A 17,799-nucleotide genomic window follows, 5' to 3' on the forward strand; every position below is an offset into this window, starting at 1 on the left:
GGCTCCATAGAAATAATCATATTATCCTGTCTAAAAAAAATGTGATTAGATGTTGTAATCATATCAAGGAAGCCAGGATTGAAGCTTGCTCACTGAGCACTCGTGTTCTCTGTGAGTTCCACCAGTTTAATGTTGAGATGCGGTGCACAGTAGGTCGAGTTTCAGATGTGGCTGAATAAGCTCTTCTTCTTTATGTGTGAGATTACATTTCAAGGACATTGCTGTGCTACGGATTCAATAACAGCTTGGCATCTGAAGAGGGGGTGAGTAGAAGGTTACGTGACGAGCCTCATATCACGCCTCAGAAAGTGCAGATCCACGGGGACTTGATGAAATGTAAGTGAGATGGAAAGAGAAAGCCAAATTTAAGTAGAAAATGATAATAGTATAGATAATTTATCTGTTATGCATACTGTAGAGAATATGTGTTATAATTGTAATTGATTTCATTATAAGGTGTCAAGTAAGGCTGTAATTAAAAGCTCATGTTTCCAGTAACTAAAATAATAAAGTAGAATATGATGACAGTATTTAAATAATTCAGATTTGCAGATGGAGAGAAAAAGGGAGCACGCCCTGGCAGCAGTGACAGTTTTCTATTCTGTGACATTTTCTCAGATTATCTTCACCTTGAATGAGTAGAACTGCTGAGGCAGTATTCCATATTCCATATTGCATGATAAGCATGGAAATGGCACACCTTTACTCAACACAAAACTAAATGCAAGAGTCGGGTGTGAAATGCAAAAAAAAGCACACTGCAATTTAAGCTGTTTTCCACATTCCTTTATTAAGATTTTTTGTTTGTTTGCTTAAAAATGTATATCCTCACTTTAAATTTGATGCCAGCAAGACAAGCAGGATGTCAGGGACATGACATGTATGACATGCTGCAGTGTAACATCTCATTTGGTCTTTTTACCTCAATTGGGGTCAAAAGTTCAGTTCTTTTTTGTTCTTATTCCTATTTTTATTCTTATATATATATATATGTATGTATATATGTATATGTATGTATGTATGTATATATGTATATGTATGTATGTATGTATATATGTATATGTATGTATGTATGTATGTATGTATGTATGTATGTATGTATGTATGTATGTATGTATGTATGTATGTATGTATGTGTGTGTGTGTGTGTGTGTGTGTGTGTGTGTGTGTGTGTGTGTGTGTATGTATATGTGTGTGTGTATATGTATATATATGTAGGCGCTTCATGAAATATGTTTACTCTTTATCCTGCTGTAACACATGTGGGACCAGTGAAGTACCTACCTATTTACTTACTGAATTACTTTCACTTTCTTACTCACATTTTACTGATTTTCAACACCAAACAACAGTTGCCTCAAGGCGCTTTATATTGTAAGGCGAAGGCCATACAAAAATAAAATAAAAAACCCCAACAATTACATGGCCGCCTATGAACGAGCACTTTGGCGACAGTGGGAAAGAAAAACTCCCTTTTAACTGGAAGAACCCTCCAGCAGAACTAGGCTCAGGGAAGGGCCATCTGCCGCAACCAGCTGGGGTGAAGAGAGGAAGACAGGACAAAAGACAAAAGCAGAGATTAATATTAAGTACTGATTCAATGCAGAGAGGTGTGTAAACAAATAGTGAGTGACAAAGGTGAGTGAAGAAGAAACACTCAGTGCATCATGGGAATCCTCCAGCAGCCTAAACCTTTTGCAGCATAACTAAGGGAAGATGAAGCGCCTTGAGGCGACTTTTGTTGTGATTTGGCGCTATATAAATAAAATTGAATTGAATTCAGGGTCACCTGATCCAGCCCTAACTATATGCTTTAGCAAACAATGCTGGCTTTTGAGGTAGGGTACTGAAAAGCCTGATGTACGGTGTACATTTTAGGACATTGTCAGGTCTCAAGAAAAAAATTTTCAGGTATCAGACAAAAAATTGTCAGGTCTCAGTTCTCAAGAAAAAAGTTGTCAGGTATCAGACAAAAAATTGTCAGGTCTCAGTTGTCAGGAAAAAAGTTGTCAGGTATCAGACAAAAAATTGTCAGGTCTCAGTTCTCAAGAAAAAACATTGGACATTGGAATGCCCAGTGCAGTAGCAAATCGCTCGTGCTTCACTGCACAAGCTGGACCCACAGAGTCTGCTAAGGTTTGTCACTGCCATATTACATATGATATTTATATAAACCCATTTAGAGTGAGGTCCATGTAAATTTACCATTCTCTATTTGTTTATCTTCTGACAGCGTAAGATTACAAGTGTGCTCCAAAGCTTCCTTTGCCTGTTAGACGTGGGAATGCTGCAGACCATCAGGGAGTGTACGGTCCATCAAGCCCACAGAACAGAGCCGGACTGGAATTTGTCAGTTCATGAACTGATGGCATTCATTTCAATCCTGTTTGTAAGAACAATCATGTGTCCTGTTGGTGCCATTGTGGATTGCTGGTCAGAAAGATTTCTGGTGCCAGTAATCAAAGAGACAATGCCCCTAGATAGATTCATTTCAATTATGCAACACCTTCGATTTGATGACAAGGACACGCGGGCAGAACGGGTGAAAACAATTTTGCGGTGATCTCCGACATCTGGACACGCTTCAACAAGAACTGTGCTAAGAGTTTCACTCCAGGAGAACACATGACCATAGATGAACAGCTGTTCCCTACAGAGGTTCGTTGTCCATTCACACAGTATATCGCAACCAAGCCAGACAAATTTTGGATCAAGTTCTGGATGGCCACGGCCTTGGACACCAAATATGTCTGCAGTGCATCTCCTTACTTGGGAAAAGACCCCAGTCGTCAGAAGGGAGAGAGGCTGGCAGAGAACGTGGTCATGAAACTGATGGAGCCGTTTTTGGATGATGGGAGAAACGTCACAACAGACAATTTCTTTACTTCACTGTCACTGTCGCACAGACTGCTGCAGCGCAAAACGCCGTTATGGGGCACGGTGAATAAAGTCTGGCGTGAACTTACTCAACTTGTGCGGATGTATTCCATAAGAGCAGCAGCATGCAGGTGGTCAGTAGCGGTTTTCTACAATATGCTGGACCTGGCGGCGGTGAATGCCTACATTTTGTACAAGGCATGTACAGGGTGGACAGGCAAAAGAAGATTGTTTCTGAGTCTTCTAGCTCAGGAACTTCGTTGCCGATTCATGTAGCACAAGGAAATATTAGCACAGACGCAGGCTGCTGAAGCTGCTGCAGCTGCTGTGCCAGGGACTGTAAAGACAACGCAGTGCCAGTGGAATTTACGCAAATTTACGCAGGGCTAGTGTAACAGGGCAGCCCTTAGCGGCTGGAAACACAGTGAGACAGACCAAGGCAAGTGTAGTGGAACAAAGTATTTATTTGCTATATGGCTCTCCTTACAACAATTAACTTGTCGAGCTTCTTTACAGCACAAAAATCCACCCTCTAATGACAACTGGCAGCCTTAAATATGTTCAGCTGTCACAGACTCAACCATTATTCCACTCTCAGGTAAATTCTTAAATCCCAACCTTCCACCACAGTATACAATATATCAATAAGAATAAATAAATACATAAATACATTTTCACATTTACATATTAATAAATATTTCACACTTAATGTTACACCAAACCCAATATTATAAAAACCCAGAAACCCAAGCACAAAAAGATTCACCACACTCTCTTTACCCATGGTCTCTCCCGGAACCTTTAAATGGTGTCTGGACCCCTGGGGAAACATTTGCCCAAACACCTTGAAGAGGACACAGGCAAGAAAGGTGAGTAATCATTAACTTACAAACACTTATTTGCAACACTTTTCCCTAGATTTCACACACACATTTGCATTAGTTTCCCTTATTGGTAAACCTTAATCACAATCTCAATCACCATTCTTCTCTCCTGACAGACAACCACCACATTCCTTGACGAGGAGCAGCTGTGCAGGATCTGAAATAAGGCCACCAACTGATTTTAAAATTCCCAATAAATAGTCAATAAATATTTAAACTTCTTGTGTGCAAATCCATGCTTAAAGTGCAATGCTCATAAAGTGCTTGATAAGGTGCTTTTAATAAAGTGAAAGGTGTGCTCTAAAGTGCTATACAGACAATACAATATAAATAAATGCAGTAAGGGAGTCCTCTTCCTTACAGCTAGTAAATCTAGTAGTAGGGACTCGCACCAGGGGAAAAAAGGCTCAGTAATTCTAGTGTTAAGGTGTGAAACAGCTGTGTACTGCCTTTTGTTCCTGGAGAAGGTATTTAACTGAGAGCCATGCTAGGCTCAGGGAGACTCTGCTGACCGTCTGTCCCGCGGTCATGCAGGGACTTCATCAAGCCTGGTTGTCTGTTCTTTGTGTGTTTCGACTCACTTCAGTTTGCTTACTGGACTAATCGTTCCACAGACGATGCCATATCTCACCTGCTCCACACATCCCTGAGTCACCTGGACACTGGCAGAGGGAATTATGTTAGGATGCTGTTCGTGGACTACAGTTCAGCATTCAACACAATAATTCCCTCTAAGCTTTTCACCAAGTTGACGGATCTAGGACTCAGCTCATCACTGTGTCAGTGGATCCTCAACTTCCTCACAGACAGACCCCAATCAGTGAGGGTGGGAAAACAAGTCTCCCCCTCCATCTCACTCAGCACTGGAGTGCCTCAGGGCTGTGTTTTAAGCCCCCTGCTGTACTCACTGTACACTTATGACTGTGTAGCCACATCCGACACCACCTCCATTGTCAAGTTTGCTGACGACACTGCTGTTGTGGGCCTGATCTCCGACAACATCGAGACGGCCTACCTGGAGGAGATTAGGAACCTGGAGACCTGGTGCCAGGAGAATAACCTCCTCCTAAACATCAGCAAGACTAAGGAGCTGATCGTGGACTTCACTACAAAGCAGGCGAGGAATTACAAACCCCTCATCATCAGTGGCACGCCAGTGGAGAGAGTGGACAGTTTCCGATACCTGGGTGTCCACATCACTCAGGACCTGTCATGGTCCTGTCACATCAACACCCTGGTTAAGAAAGCCCGTCAGCGTCTCTTCTTCCTCAGAAGACTTAGAGACTTCCATCTGCCACTGAAGGTGCTCAAGAACTTCTACTCCTGCACCATCGAGAGCGTCCTGACGTCAAACATCTGCACCTGGTTTGGGAACAGCACCAAGCAGGACAGACGAGATCTGCAAAGGGTGGTGCGCTCGGCAGAACGCATCATTCAATCAGAGCTCCCTGACCTGCTGTCCATCTACACCAAGCGGTGCAAGTCCAAAGCTAGGAAGATTATGATGGACCTCTCCCATCCCAACAATGGACTCTTCTCACTGTTGAGGTCTGGGAAGCGCTTCCGCTCCCTTAAGGCCAAAACAGAGAGAATGAAGAGGAGCTTCTTCCCCCAGGCTATTCGGGGCCTGAACCAGGTGTAGGACTGGACTCTCCCAAACACGTCACTATAAGACTGGACTCTCACACACGTCACCACACGCACCACCACACATTTCCTATAATCCTATAATTCCTATAATTTATAATCCTTATCTTTATAATCTCTTCTGCTATTTGCACATTCTTTACTGTAAATTCCTAAGTTAATTTGTAAATTTTTGTAGTAAATTGTAAATATTGTAAAACGTTTCTTCTGTCATTTAATGGTCGGGCATTGTACAGCTACAAGCATTTCACCCCCATGTCATACTGTGTATGGTTGTGTGTGTGTGACAAATAAAATTTGAATTTGAATTTGAATTTGATTAAAGAATGTTAGCTACCGCTCACCGCTCGTCTGCAGGCTTTATTTAAATGGGAAACGTCCACAACAGGCAAAAAAAAAAAGCTTTTTGCTAAAAAAAAAGATTTAGAGCAGAAGTTTTTTGCAATGCATTTTAAAATGAAAACATATTGCATTTATTTACAATTAAAGACACAGAGCAGAAAGTGTGTTACTGTTTGACATCCACAGACACACAAGAAAAGAAGCAGGCAACATGAGGTCAAGTTATGGCAATTTTATTTGTGTATTTCAGTACATGTATTTAGATTAGAGTTTTTAAAAAACAAACAAACGTCCCAAGAAGAAGGATGGGGTGAAAGAAAGGTGGAGAGAGGGGGAAGGAGGAAGAAACTATTGATGCTGCTGGGTCAGTTCTTTCTCAGCAGTCTGCTCCAGAATCCCCTCCTGTCCTCGGCTTTCTTTTCTTTTTCTTTTGCCTTCAGTTCTTTTAAGGTTTTGTTGAGCTGCTCCTCGGCATCTTTAAATTTTTCTTTTAGCTGCTGTTTGGCCAGTTTCACTTTCTGTTTGAGGAGCTCTTTAGCTTCCTTTTTGTGCTTTCGTATTTCTTTAAGTGCGTCTTTGCAGTCTTTCGTGGTCACCGTCATTTCTTCCTTGAATACCTTCACCTCAATTTTCTCTTCTGCAAGTTCTTCTTGCACTTTCATCAGTTCCTTCTTCATGTTTTGAGTGTAACTCTTTGTATCTTCCATTTCTTTCTTTGCTTCCTGTATTTTAATTTTCTCTTCCTCCAACACTTTTTGAGCTTCCAACAATTCTTTCTTCAAATTTTCAATCTCATTGTCTGCCTCATGTTTACGTTTTTTCTCTTCTTCAAGTTGTTGCTTTACATACAGTAATTCCTTCCTTAGTGTTTCAGCTTCAGCCATTACATTTGCAGCTTCTTGTGTCGCCAACTGCATTTTCCTTTTTCCCTCTCCAAAAGCTTCCTGCACCTCCTGTAATTCCTGTATCACATTTCCTGCCTCCTTCTTTGCAGTTTGATATTTATTTTTGGCTTCTTGTGCTGTGCTTTTCTCTTCCTCCAATGCTTTTTGAGCTTCCAACAGTTCTTTCTTCATGTTTTCATTCTCGTTTTCTGCCTGTTGTTTTCCCATTTTCTCTCCTTTAAGTTTGAGACCCACATGCAGTAATTCCTGCAATACTACTTCAGTTTCAAACTTTGAATTTTTAGCTTCTCCTCTTGATTTTTCTGCCTCTTCTTTTAATTTGACATTTTCAGCCTGTATCATTTGAAATTCTTCTTGCAGGTTAATCAGCTGTACTGAATTGTGAGGTGAAGCACTCGCCGATCCTCTTCTCGTTCTCCCTCGATTCATTTTGGCCTTTTAAACAAAGGAACCAACGTATTGTAGAGGAGTGAAGTGAAGTTTTCGATGTTTTCTTCGTCAACTGTCGTTTGTCCTGCACAGAGATGCTGCTGTAGATGTGTCTCTAGCTGTGTCTGGATACAATGAAACATGCTGTAACTAAGTGCTTGTGTTGCACAGTTCTACTAAACATTCCATTTCATGCATGCTCCGCCCACATGGTCAGGAATGTCAGGTGCTACATCGCCAAATGCTGCTCCCATGGCCTAGCAATAACAGCTGTTTACTTTTTGGGCTCTGGTTCATTATTTAATAAAGAAAACATGTCCAAGTATCGGGTGCTTAGGCTCAGCGCATATTCTAGCCTGCTGTGTGGGTGGGCAGCTAGAAATCACTGGTGGGCAACATGAGTGAGGAGAAAACTGGAGCAGCCAAGCAAGGAGCTGCAGGTTGCTGGTTTGAGTCTCTGTTCAGATGCTGGTGTCTCCTCTCTCTGAGATGTCTGCAAACAGTCCCAGATCAAACAATAAGAATAATAAACAAACACGTGACTAAAATAACAATTATGACTCTGATGTGTTTCATGTGTAGCAGGATGGCCTCTATACAGCAGTCGCTGCAAGCATCCACATCGCCACACTTACTATTCTTTTAGCAGGTGTGCTGGGCTCCTCCTAAGGAAAGTTTGAAACTTCATTTCCTTCATGCTGGTAAACTTTTTACCAAATATTTTCATCAAAGCTTCTCCATCACTGACAGGGATTGTTTGGATCTTCACACTCATCTCCACGAACCCTAAAAAATGAGTCTCACTTTGCTCAGGGGACGACCAAAGTTAAACTTACCTTGGCTGTATCCCAATTCAGCATCTGCAGCCTTAAAGGCCGCATTTTAAGGCCAATTACGTCACAGCGACACGACGAAGGCTGTCCCAATTCAAAGGCTGCTCGAAATGCAGTCCTCAAATGCGTCCTTCATTTCATTGAATTTTAAAGATGTGGCGGTGTATACTTCGTGGCCCAAAATATCCCAGAATGCATAGCGCGGCGGTGGGTTTGGATAATTTTGCCGGGGAAAAAAACGGCCAAAGAGGGGCGGCCGAAGAGTAAACTTTTAAAAGTAAGTACTGAATATTATGTTACTTATTTATGTGCGAATGTTTAATAACGAAGAACATTAAAACATTACTGTTGGCCAAATGTCAACCAAATGTATGTCTCTCATATATATAACACAGTTATATATACTGTGTCAAAGAAACCTGTCTTTGATTGAAGATTTAAGGTGACAGGAAATATAAATAATATAAATAAATGCAGCTTGAATCTTTACTGAAGCTCAGTATTTGAAACAGAGTTCATTCACTGCTGAAGTAACTAATAATGATTGAAATTATAACTTTAATATTGGCCATATTATATTTACATTACCAAAGTGAGATGACTTTAGTCTCATGAACAACATTAGCTAATTGTTATTTACTAGGTAATCTTAAATGACTGTTCAGTACAGAAGTGAAGCCCAATAATCATGATTTCACAGTCAGCCTCAGATACTTATCAAATCAAAGCTCATGTACAAACAAACAAACAAATGAACAAAAGATTTTCTCCTTCATTTCTGTCAAACAAAGCTGTATGAAACGTTTCCAGCTGTTAGTGTCATGGTTAATAGGCATCCAGGGCAGCGCGACGGAGGCTAGACCGTCCCATTTCACAAGCCTCTCACCTCCGGCCTTTAAGTACGCGGCCCTTGTGGACCGTTAAGGCTGCGCACTTTAAGGCTGCAGACCCTGAATTGGGATACAGCCCTTGTGTCGTTAGGAGCTTGAACCGCAGTAAAACTCCGGTGAGGTCAATGACCTTACGCTCTCCCACTGTCACACGTTGATGACGTATTTGGAAATCAATTCAGGTGGGACCAGTGTTGCCAACTCCTCAGTAAGGAAAATCGCTATTGGTTGTCCTAAAAGTCGCTAGAAGTCGCTAAATGATGTCATCGCCTAATTTGCATAATTGGTCATGCTAATGTAATGTAACATCGTGGAAGAGACATAAAGTCAGTAAAAAACGTCTTAAATGCATTTAGAATTTATTTAGAACTACACATAAAATTTCTTTTAGCAATTATTGTTTTTTTTAATGTCACAATTCCAACCCTGCTCCTTTATCCGGGCTTGGACCGCCAAAAGCGACCCGAAACAGGCACTCTGGTGGAGTTATTGTGTGTGTGTGTGTGTGTGTGTGTGTGTGTGTGTGTGTGTGTGTGTGTGTGTGTAGTTTTAAACTTTGTGGTCCACAAAACAACATAACAGTAAAAGAAGAACTGACTGCGTTACAGTCAGTGCGGGAGCCCTGCCCCGATAGCAGCTGGGGGAGGACTATCCTCCACCTGTGAGCGCTTTGGCACGGGCGAGGTGCCCACCGCAGCACCCGCTGCTTATTGAGAGTAAGAGCGATACGCGCTTTCACGTCAAAAAGTCGTCATAAATAAGTCTCTAATAACGCCAGAAAAAGTCGCCAGATTTGTCGCTAGTCGCGTTTCAGAAAAAAAGTCGCTAAGGTGGTCTGAAAACTCGCTAAATATAGCGACAAATTCGCTAAGTTGGCAACACAGGGTGGGACATGACAACACCGCCACCTGCAGGAAGATTTTCTCTCTGGTACCTTGTGTTCTGATACCTGACAACTTTTTTCTTGAGAACTGAGACCTGACAATTTTTTGTCTGATAACTGACAACTTTTTTCTTGAGAACTGAGACCTGACATTTTTTTCTCTGATACCTGACAACTTTTTTCTTGAGAACTGTGACCTGACAATTTTTGTCTGATAACTGACAACTTTTTTCTTGAGAACTGAGACCTGACAATTTTTTGGCTGATACCTGACAACTTTTTTCTTGAGAACTGAGACCTGACATTTTTTTGTCTGATACCTGACAACTTTTTTCTTGAGAACTGTGACCAGACAATTTTTGTCTGATAACTGACAACTTTTTTCTTGAGAACTGAGACCTGACATTTTTTTGGCTGATACCTGACAACTTTTTTCTTGACAACTGAGACCTGACATTTTTTGTCTGATACCTGACAACTTTTTTCCTGACAACTGAGACCTGACATTTTTTTGTCTGATACCTGACAACTTTTTTCTTGAGAACTGAGACCTGACAATTTTTTGTCTGATAACTGACAACTTTTTTCTTGAGAACTGAGACCTGACATTTTTTTGTCTGATACCTGACAACTTTTTTCTTGACAACTGAGACCTGACAATTTTTTGTCTGATACCTGACAACTTTTTTCTTGACAACTGAGACCTGACAATTTTTTGTCTGATACCTGACAACCTGACATTTTTTTGTCTGATACCTGACAACTTTTTTCTTGGGACCTGACGATGTCCTAAAATGTACACCGTACTGATGGCTCCTTCCTCTTTACCTTTGTATGATTTCTAGAAGTAATATCAGATTTTGACAGACCACAGGATATTCCTGCATTTGAATATTTCTATTTGCACATTAGACTTTAAACAAATGACAGTGTTTTGTTTCTGAAATGACCCTCACCCCATGCAGCCTTGTAGTGAGTCTTTCAGTGTCCTTGCATGTAGAGATTTCTCAATCTTTTAGTGATATTTTTGTTCTTTGCAAAAGGTTTAGTGGGTAAATAGTTCAGTATTTTTGGTAGTTAATCCCTCCACATCAGTATGTCTGAAAGACTCAGCCTCTCTGGGAGGCTCTTTTCATACACGGTCAGTTACTGACGTGTTGTAAATTAAATTAATTAGATGTAGGATGTTCCACCAGGTGCTTTTCTTTAGAGTTACACCATTTTTCCAGTCTTTTATTGCTCCTGCCATGCAGAGCAGACCTGACTTTCTTTGACCTTTTGTCTGCAGTCTGCTATAACACATCTGAGATATATTAGCTGTTTTCAAAGGATAAACAGGGGGGAGCAGAAAAGGTTGGATGCTAAAGATAAGAAAAATGTATATACTTACTGAAATGATCTTATTCTTTCTCATATTAGTATCCTTTGTCCCGTTTTGATCTCACCTTCCTCTTCCCTTTTCCAGTTTTTTAACTGTCCTTATTAAACACACTATCATTTTGAATATACTAAAAATTAATTAAATACGTGCAGAATTTACATTCTCCATAACAGCGCTGAAAGTTATGGGGGACATTGTTTTATTGTCACAGCATAATAATAAAACCTATTTTTCTTTGTGACCCTCCAAACTACATCCTGGAGCTGTTGGGATTAGACCACTGAATACACTAAAGCAGCGGTCCCCAACCTTTTTTGCGCGACGGACCGGTTCATGCCCGACAATATTTTCACGGACCGGCCTTTAAGGTGTCGCGGATAAATACAACAAAATAAAACTAGTACCGGTACCGAAAAAAAGAAGATTTATTCATAACACACGTGAAAAGACCCAGGAAAACAGAGTTAATGATAAAAACGATAACAAAATAACGCTGAAAACCGATAAAAACCCTGAAAACCATACATTTCACACCTGAGCCTCAACTCTCGCGGCCCGGTACCAAACAACTCACGGACCGGTACCGGTCCGAGGCCCGGGGGTTGGGGACCGCTGCACTAAAGGTCATTTAAGATGTCATTTTAATGCTCCAACTCTCCTCTAGACATCCTGAATATCTGCACTTTTTTGTGGAGACATTTGTTGACATTTCCATTGACAGGCCTGTCTGATAACTAATCAACAACTGCTGCTCCATATCTCAGCCAATCACTAGTGTGATTCTAAAAATAATAAAGTGAATTAACTTCACTGAGCAAGTCGATTCATGGACGATGTGACTAAGACCCTGCGTTGTCTTACTCAATATTCAAGGAAACAACTGATAGCCTTCTTTGATACTTTCAAGGCTGTCAGAGCCCAGTTTGAGCTCAAGGTTAAATAAGCAACAATGTCCAAACAACAAAAAGGAGTTCACTTGCTGTTCCACTCCTCGCCACAGGTAGTTTTATCATCTATGTGCTGTGTCATGGTGACTGTCCTATATTTACAGAGTCCCTTGTTTGCAATATTGATGTGTCATGTGATGATAACGTAACCAAAAGATCCATATTTTTGCCAAGTTGCCAAGCTCCATTGTTTCCATCCCTATATTTTGAAAAATAGGTTATGTACTCATTAAAATGGCATGGTTTATTTTTAAAGAGGTTAGGGTTCCAACATTACTCATAAAGATTCAAGCTCCATTCCTAAAATTGTGTTCAAAGAGAATCATGCAAAAGGGATCTGAACCCTTTCATAAAATGTTTAGCATTGTGGCTCACGAGCTAGGTGCAGATTGTGATAAAACAGCATCACATTTAATATTAATAAAGGAGAGTGGGGTGTTTGTTATGGCAGAAGCCTGTTTTTTACCACAGCTAACACAGTTTACAATCAGCAAATCTCTGAATTCCATGTGATGTCCCTACGATAATATCCAGATACCCAGAGAACAAACCCAGAGCAAACTCCACACAGAAAGACCCTAAACCGGATGGTGGAGTCAAACTCAGGACCTTCTTGCTGGGAGGCAACAGTACTAACCACCCTTTATATTTTCTAGTGTAATCGGTTTATTTATTCACCTTTATGCTCCTTTAAATTTTATGGAAAATTAGGCAAGATTTAGCTCTTATTCAAAACCTGAGGGTAACCCTAACCCTCTAAAAATGCTAACCATCGATGTTGTTGTATTATACATCTGCTTTCCATTTTAAAAAGTATAATATTTATGTAATATTATAACATAAGGAAATGAGTTAATTTAAAGTTTCTCTATGAGTTCAATAAAGGTAGATCTCTCATGTTCGGTTTCTGTTCTTCTCAGTGAAATGGTCCATTATTAACACTCTGTTTTTCTTCATCGCTTCTGTTTTTCCTCGCTGTCAAATTCACCTCATTCAAAATGTCAGTGTAACTATTTTTATCCAATAATCTGTCTTCCCACGTTCTCTGAACCAATCAGGCCCCTACCCCCTGTCCTTTAAATTCATAATCATCTGTCACTGTGACTTTCAAGCCACCCATCGTGCTTCCCTCCTCCTCAACATCTTCATCTTATCCAGGCTGTCCATCTCCTGTCCACCCAGGCTGTCTACATCAGCCATCTGCTTACTGTACTCCCTCAGCCCCACCACACATTTTTGTGATACATTTTGCTCTTTTATTCCAAATGAAATCTTCTTTAATCCTCTGAGTTCTCAGTCATCAAAGGTGATAACCCTGACCACAGTGTAATTCTGCACTTTGAAGAAAGGCAAAACAGAGTCTTTGGGGATTAGTTTTTGATATGTGTCCATTAAAATGATCATTTAATTTGTTTCCTGATTGCTAAGAATTGCATATTCTTATTGCACAGGGTTAGGGTTAGAGTCATTGGTGATGATGACTTAGAGTTTCAGGGTGTTAGGTAGAATAAACCAACTCAAAAATTAAGCCAGTGCAACAAGAGCAAAAGAACTGCCCTGTAATTTATCAAGTGGTCGCTTGAGGCTGGTTTGAAAAGTGAGTAAATCCTCATGTGTCCCCATGCAAAAATGTTAAACTGTTGACCAGCTTATAATAACATTTCTAACCAAGCTTTCTTGGTGCATTAGCTGATAATTCAGCACCTCACCCTGTTTCATGATTTTCGCCAGAAATAGTGGACCGAAACAGAACTGCTGAGACAGATGCTTTAATCTTGAGAGCAAGCAAGAAAATTTCACGGTGTTTATTACAAAACCCAAGAATATGTTGGGCAGGTGAATGGAGGCACAGGGCAGAGGTGTCGGGACATGAGCATCTTTGCTGGGGAGTTTTCCAGACCAGTGGGAATGTTCAACAGAGAATAGCTGGAAAGGAGGAAGGCGGACACACCGGATGTGATCTAAGATGAGAGAGGAGGTGTATGATAAGTGCATGTGTAATAATCAAATAACACACAGAACCATGCACTATTTACCACTAATGTAGCTGACGACTTGATGAAGAGGGGGTAGTTGCACTGTAGCCATGGGGAGGATGAGCCGATGCCAGCCAGAGCTGGAGCAGGTGAGAGAATATGCCTCCTGTTGGTGCTCACCACACACACACTCATTTTCATGTCTTAGTAGGGACACTGATTATGTGGCAAAGTTGATCTTTGTTGTGCAGGACCGGTGGAATTGTTCTACATGCTGTTTGTTCCTGATCTACGCACAGGTGCCAAATTAAAGTCGGAAAGTGCAAAATGACAAACAAGGAGAGAAACATAACACATTATCGCTGTCACATCTATCATGTCTCAACCAGAACCGTCTAAAGCAGTCAGGAGACTTGAAAGACCTGGAATTAGTGTTAGGAGTCAGGAGTGCTCATACACAAGTGAGTCAGAGAATTTCATTTCATGGGAAAAGAGCATTTCCAGTCTATAATCACAATCAAACATTAAACAAAATTGGAAACAGTTCCTACTATGCATGAGCACAGGGGAGGTTTTATATACTACAGAGATGCAATCTAGCAATAAAGACTGTGGCATCGCTTTTATATTCATAAACTTCTTTATGTTCTTTCTGCAGACCCGTATCTGATACTGTATGCTATGGGCTATCGTCCCATGCAGTCACATTAGATAAGTTCATCTGTGGTCTGATTGCTTCCATCAGCAACCTTCTGATTGCTCACCTTCTGTTTTCACACTTCACTGTGGTTGTGTTTAGGAAATTATGTTTCTGATTGAGAAGGCTGAGTTTAACAGAATGTCCTGGACTCTCATTAGCATAGTAAAATAGCTACTTAGTCAAGTAGAAGAATTTCATTTACTGGAAGTGGGCTTCTGCGCCCAGTGGGACGATTGCTTCCTCATTTTGTTAAGTATTCCCCACCGACTCCAGTACTCCACTGTGTGTCTCCCTCCCTTTTTATCCATTTGATCCCTTGATTGCTGGTGTAAGCGTGTGAATCTTAATGGTTGTAGGAATATTCTTGCTGATGAGACACCATATGTGCCATGTGTATCTCTGTGCTGCTTTCCATTCATCAGAGTGGCATTAGGGCTTTTTTTTTTTCCTTCTGTAATGTTCTACAGATGCTTACCTGCAGGGTGCACGCTAGACTGGTCATAAAAATACAAATTAACTGTGATTTATAAAGAAAGTCTGACAGACATTTACCTGCATCACGCAGTGCAGCTCGACTTTTATAAGGCAGCAGTGAAGGAAGCGCAAACATAGTAAGGTTTCGGGTGTATATTCCACACAAGGAGGGAGCCTCAGCCAAGACTCCTACATCAGAAGAAAGGCCACGCCCCCCCACTGTGGCCATCCAGCTAAGACTGTCAGAGTTTGACATCTAATTTTTTTTAGACTGTAAGTTTTCTTCTTTTGACAGCATCTTTTTACAGCAGTGACTAGTAAAACCTTTTTTTTACTTTTAAGTCATCTCATCAGATTTTTCTAATGCTCTGTTTGTAATCAAAGAAACTGGTAAATAATTACATTTAAAACTGAAACACTGGGAAAATAAATATTCACCTTTAAATGTTGATTTCATTTTCAAACCACTTCTCCTCAGTTTGCTGGACTGACTATGTGTTAGTGATGGGAAGTCCAACTCTTTTCAACGATTCACCTCTTTTGGCTCCGCTCCCTTTGAAGAGCCTTCCAGCTTAGCCTAATTTAGCAAATACGAAGTTTGTGTGCTGGGAATCAATTTTTTATTTAGGATTTTCAGAATGAATAACTTGCCCTAACTTACCTCTCTTAAGTAAGCTTTATTCGTTTTTTGATGCAACGAGTTTGGATAATTTTTTCAAGTTATGGGAACTAATTAGATTTTACAGTGTAAAAGCTTTATTTTTATTTATTTACTACTACTAAGGAGAACATACATGGGGTCTAAGGCCCTGATAAAAGTTTGAACTCTTGGTCGCACTTTCTATTGCAGCTTTGTATTAAAATGGTAATAGTTGGGTAACAAGGCAGAAAAAGGAGTGTAACAAAGTGATGTTTTCTGACAGAGTAGCTAACAGTAGCTCAGCAGCTAACTTTAGAACTTTAAGTACTACTAAAAGATAACACTGCATAAAACTAAGGTTGTCTTGAAATAAGCTGACCATTATTATTGTACAAATGCATAGAGAACTAGATGTGATTAGTTGTACTTTTAGGTAATACTGATACATCGTGGCTAATGTTATTTAGAGTATTCACTCTAAAAATTGTCACCCAAATGCAGGACTGCTGAGAAAGTGTGCTATGTTTATTACAAAGACTGGATGGACTGAACTGAGAGAGCTTGTTACGGCCGAGACCGTTTTAGACGAGTGACAGGACTCAAATGCAGGACGCCGAACAGCACGTAAGTAGATTTTAAGGATAATGTTTAATGACTCCACAAATATTCATAAACAAAAGGTGAGTTAGACAAGTACGACGTTCCACCACTGAATCTAAGTAACAATCTGGTCCGGGTCAGAGGGGACAGCTATTCCGGGGATTGGACTGGAAAGCGAGTCACATTAAATCCAGGAAAAGGTCGGGGTCACTGTAACAGAGTGCAGATGTTCAGATACGGATAAGGAGACATATGAATATGTTGTTGGTTCAGAATCCTCCTTCGTACTGCGTACTTGCCACAGGTGGTCGGAGATGACGTAGAGGGGTGAGTAGTCCGGGTGTGTAATCCAAAAACTCCTGGCGTGGAGGCAGAGAGGCAGGTAGGTGATTCGGGTAATAGCCTGTGGGACTGCCAGATGGTCCAATATCCAAGTAGGAGCTCTTTGGCAGGGATTGGCAGTTAGGTGTAGCTAAGAGAGAGGCGCACAAAAGACAAACATACAGTGAGGCAAGGTGATTCACAAAATACATAGGGAATCATGGCGGTGGCCTGCACTGACTGATGTTAGCAGAGAATCTGGCGAAGAGAGATTGAGTACGCTGGCCTTATGAGTCCCCGGCTAAATTACCCACAGGTGTGAGCGATCAGCAAAAACACTGAGGCCCCTCCCAGGGGTGGAGACGCCAGCTCGGAAGGAGACACACTGGCACACACCCGGACCATGACAGAGCTGAACATAAATGACTGAATGACAGGAAACAAAAGCTGGGAGGAGACAAGAAACTGAGAGAAACTGAGGGCTTAAACAGACTGGATGGTGAAGAGGATTGGAAACAGGTAAGAACACAGCTGGAATAAATCTAAGAATAATTAAGCTAAATCTAGTGCACATGTACAAAAGACTAACACAATAAAACAGGAAACATATGGGAAAACTAAACAGCGACAACAGGTCCAAAACTGAAAACGCTGTGTTGACACAGTCGACAAAATTAAGCAGTCCAGTATCAACAGTTTAGGTGAGCGGGTTAGAGGTTTGAAGTACTCAGAATGTAGGTATCCACGCCCAGGGAATTTTGTAGTGGTTTATTTCTAATGATAGGCATTAAATATTCCAGTATGTTCCAACATGTTATTTTGGGATAAAAAATTTTTTACTGTATAACAAATTATAATGGTGTGGGTTTTTTTGTTTTTTTTTATAAAACAGTCCAGATCTGTGAAATTGTTGCTCAAAGAAGTGCTAATTACATCATGCTTGCTTTAAAATTGTTCTTCTTTCCAAACTTCGAATTCTTCTGTATCCAAGTGAGCTGCTTGGTGCTACTTACTGCAGGAGAGGCTGAATCTTTGGCTGGTTAGAGGCCAATCAGTGACAAAGTTCATTT

The 17,799-nt window shown here is 40.8% G+C and overlaps 1 long non-coding RNA gene across 1 annotated transcript in view; it reads left to right on the forward strand.

Moving 5' to 3' along the window:
- The window catches only part of LOC146561460 (uncharacterized), a 38,386-nt gene continuing 20,587 nt past the window's right edge, over nt 1-17,799 (forward strand). The window contains exon 1 of the long non-coding RNA XR_014894888.1: nt 1-336. This is a non-coding gene — a long non-coding RNA (uncharacterized LOC146561460). The remainder of the gene's footprint in view (nt 337-17,799) is intronic.

Source organism: Mchenga conophoros, linkage group LG13, assembly GCF_057382185.1.
Source record: "Mchenga conophoros isolate Kocher_MC1m ecotype Shallow Benthic linkage group LG13, M_conophoros_male_GT1.1, whole genome shotgun sequence".
Classification (NCBI taxonomy): Eukaryota; Metazoa; Chordata; class Actinopteri; order Cichliformes; family Cichlidae; genus Mchenga; species Mchenga conophoros.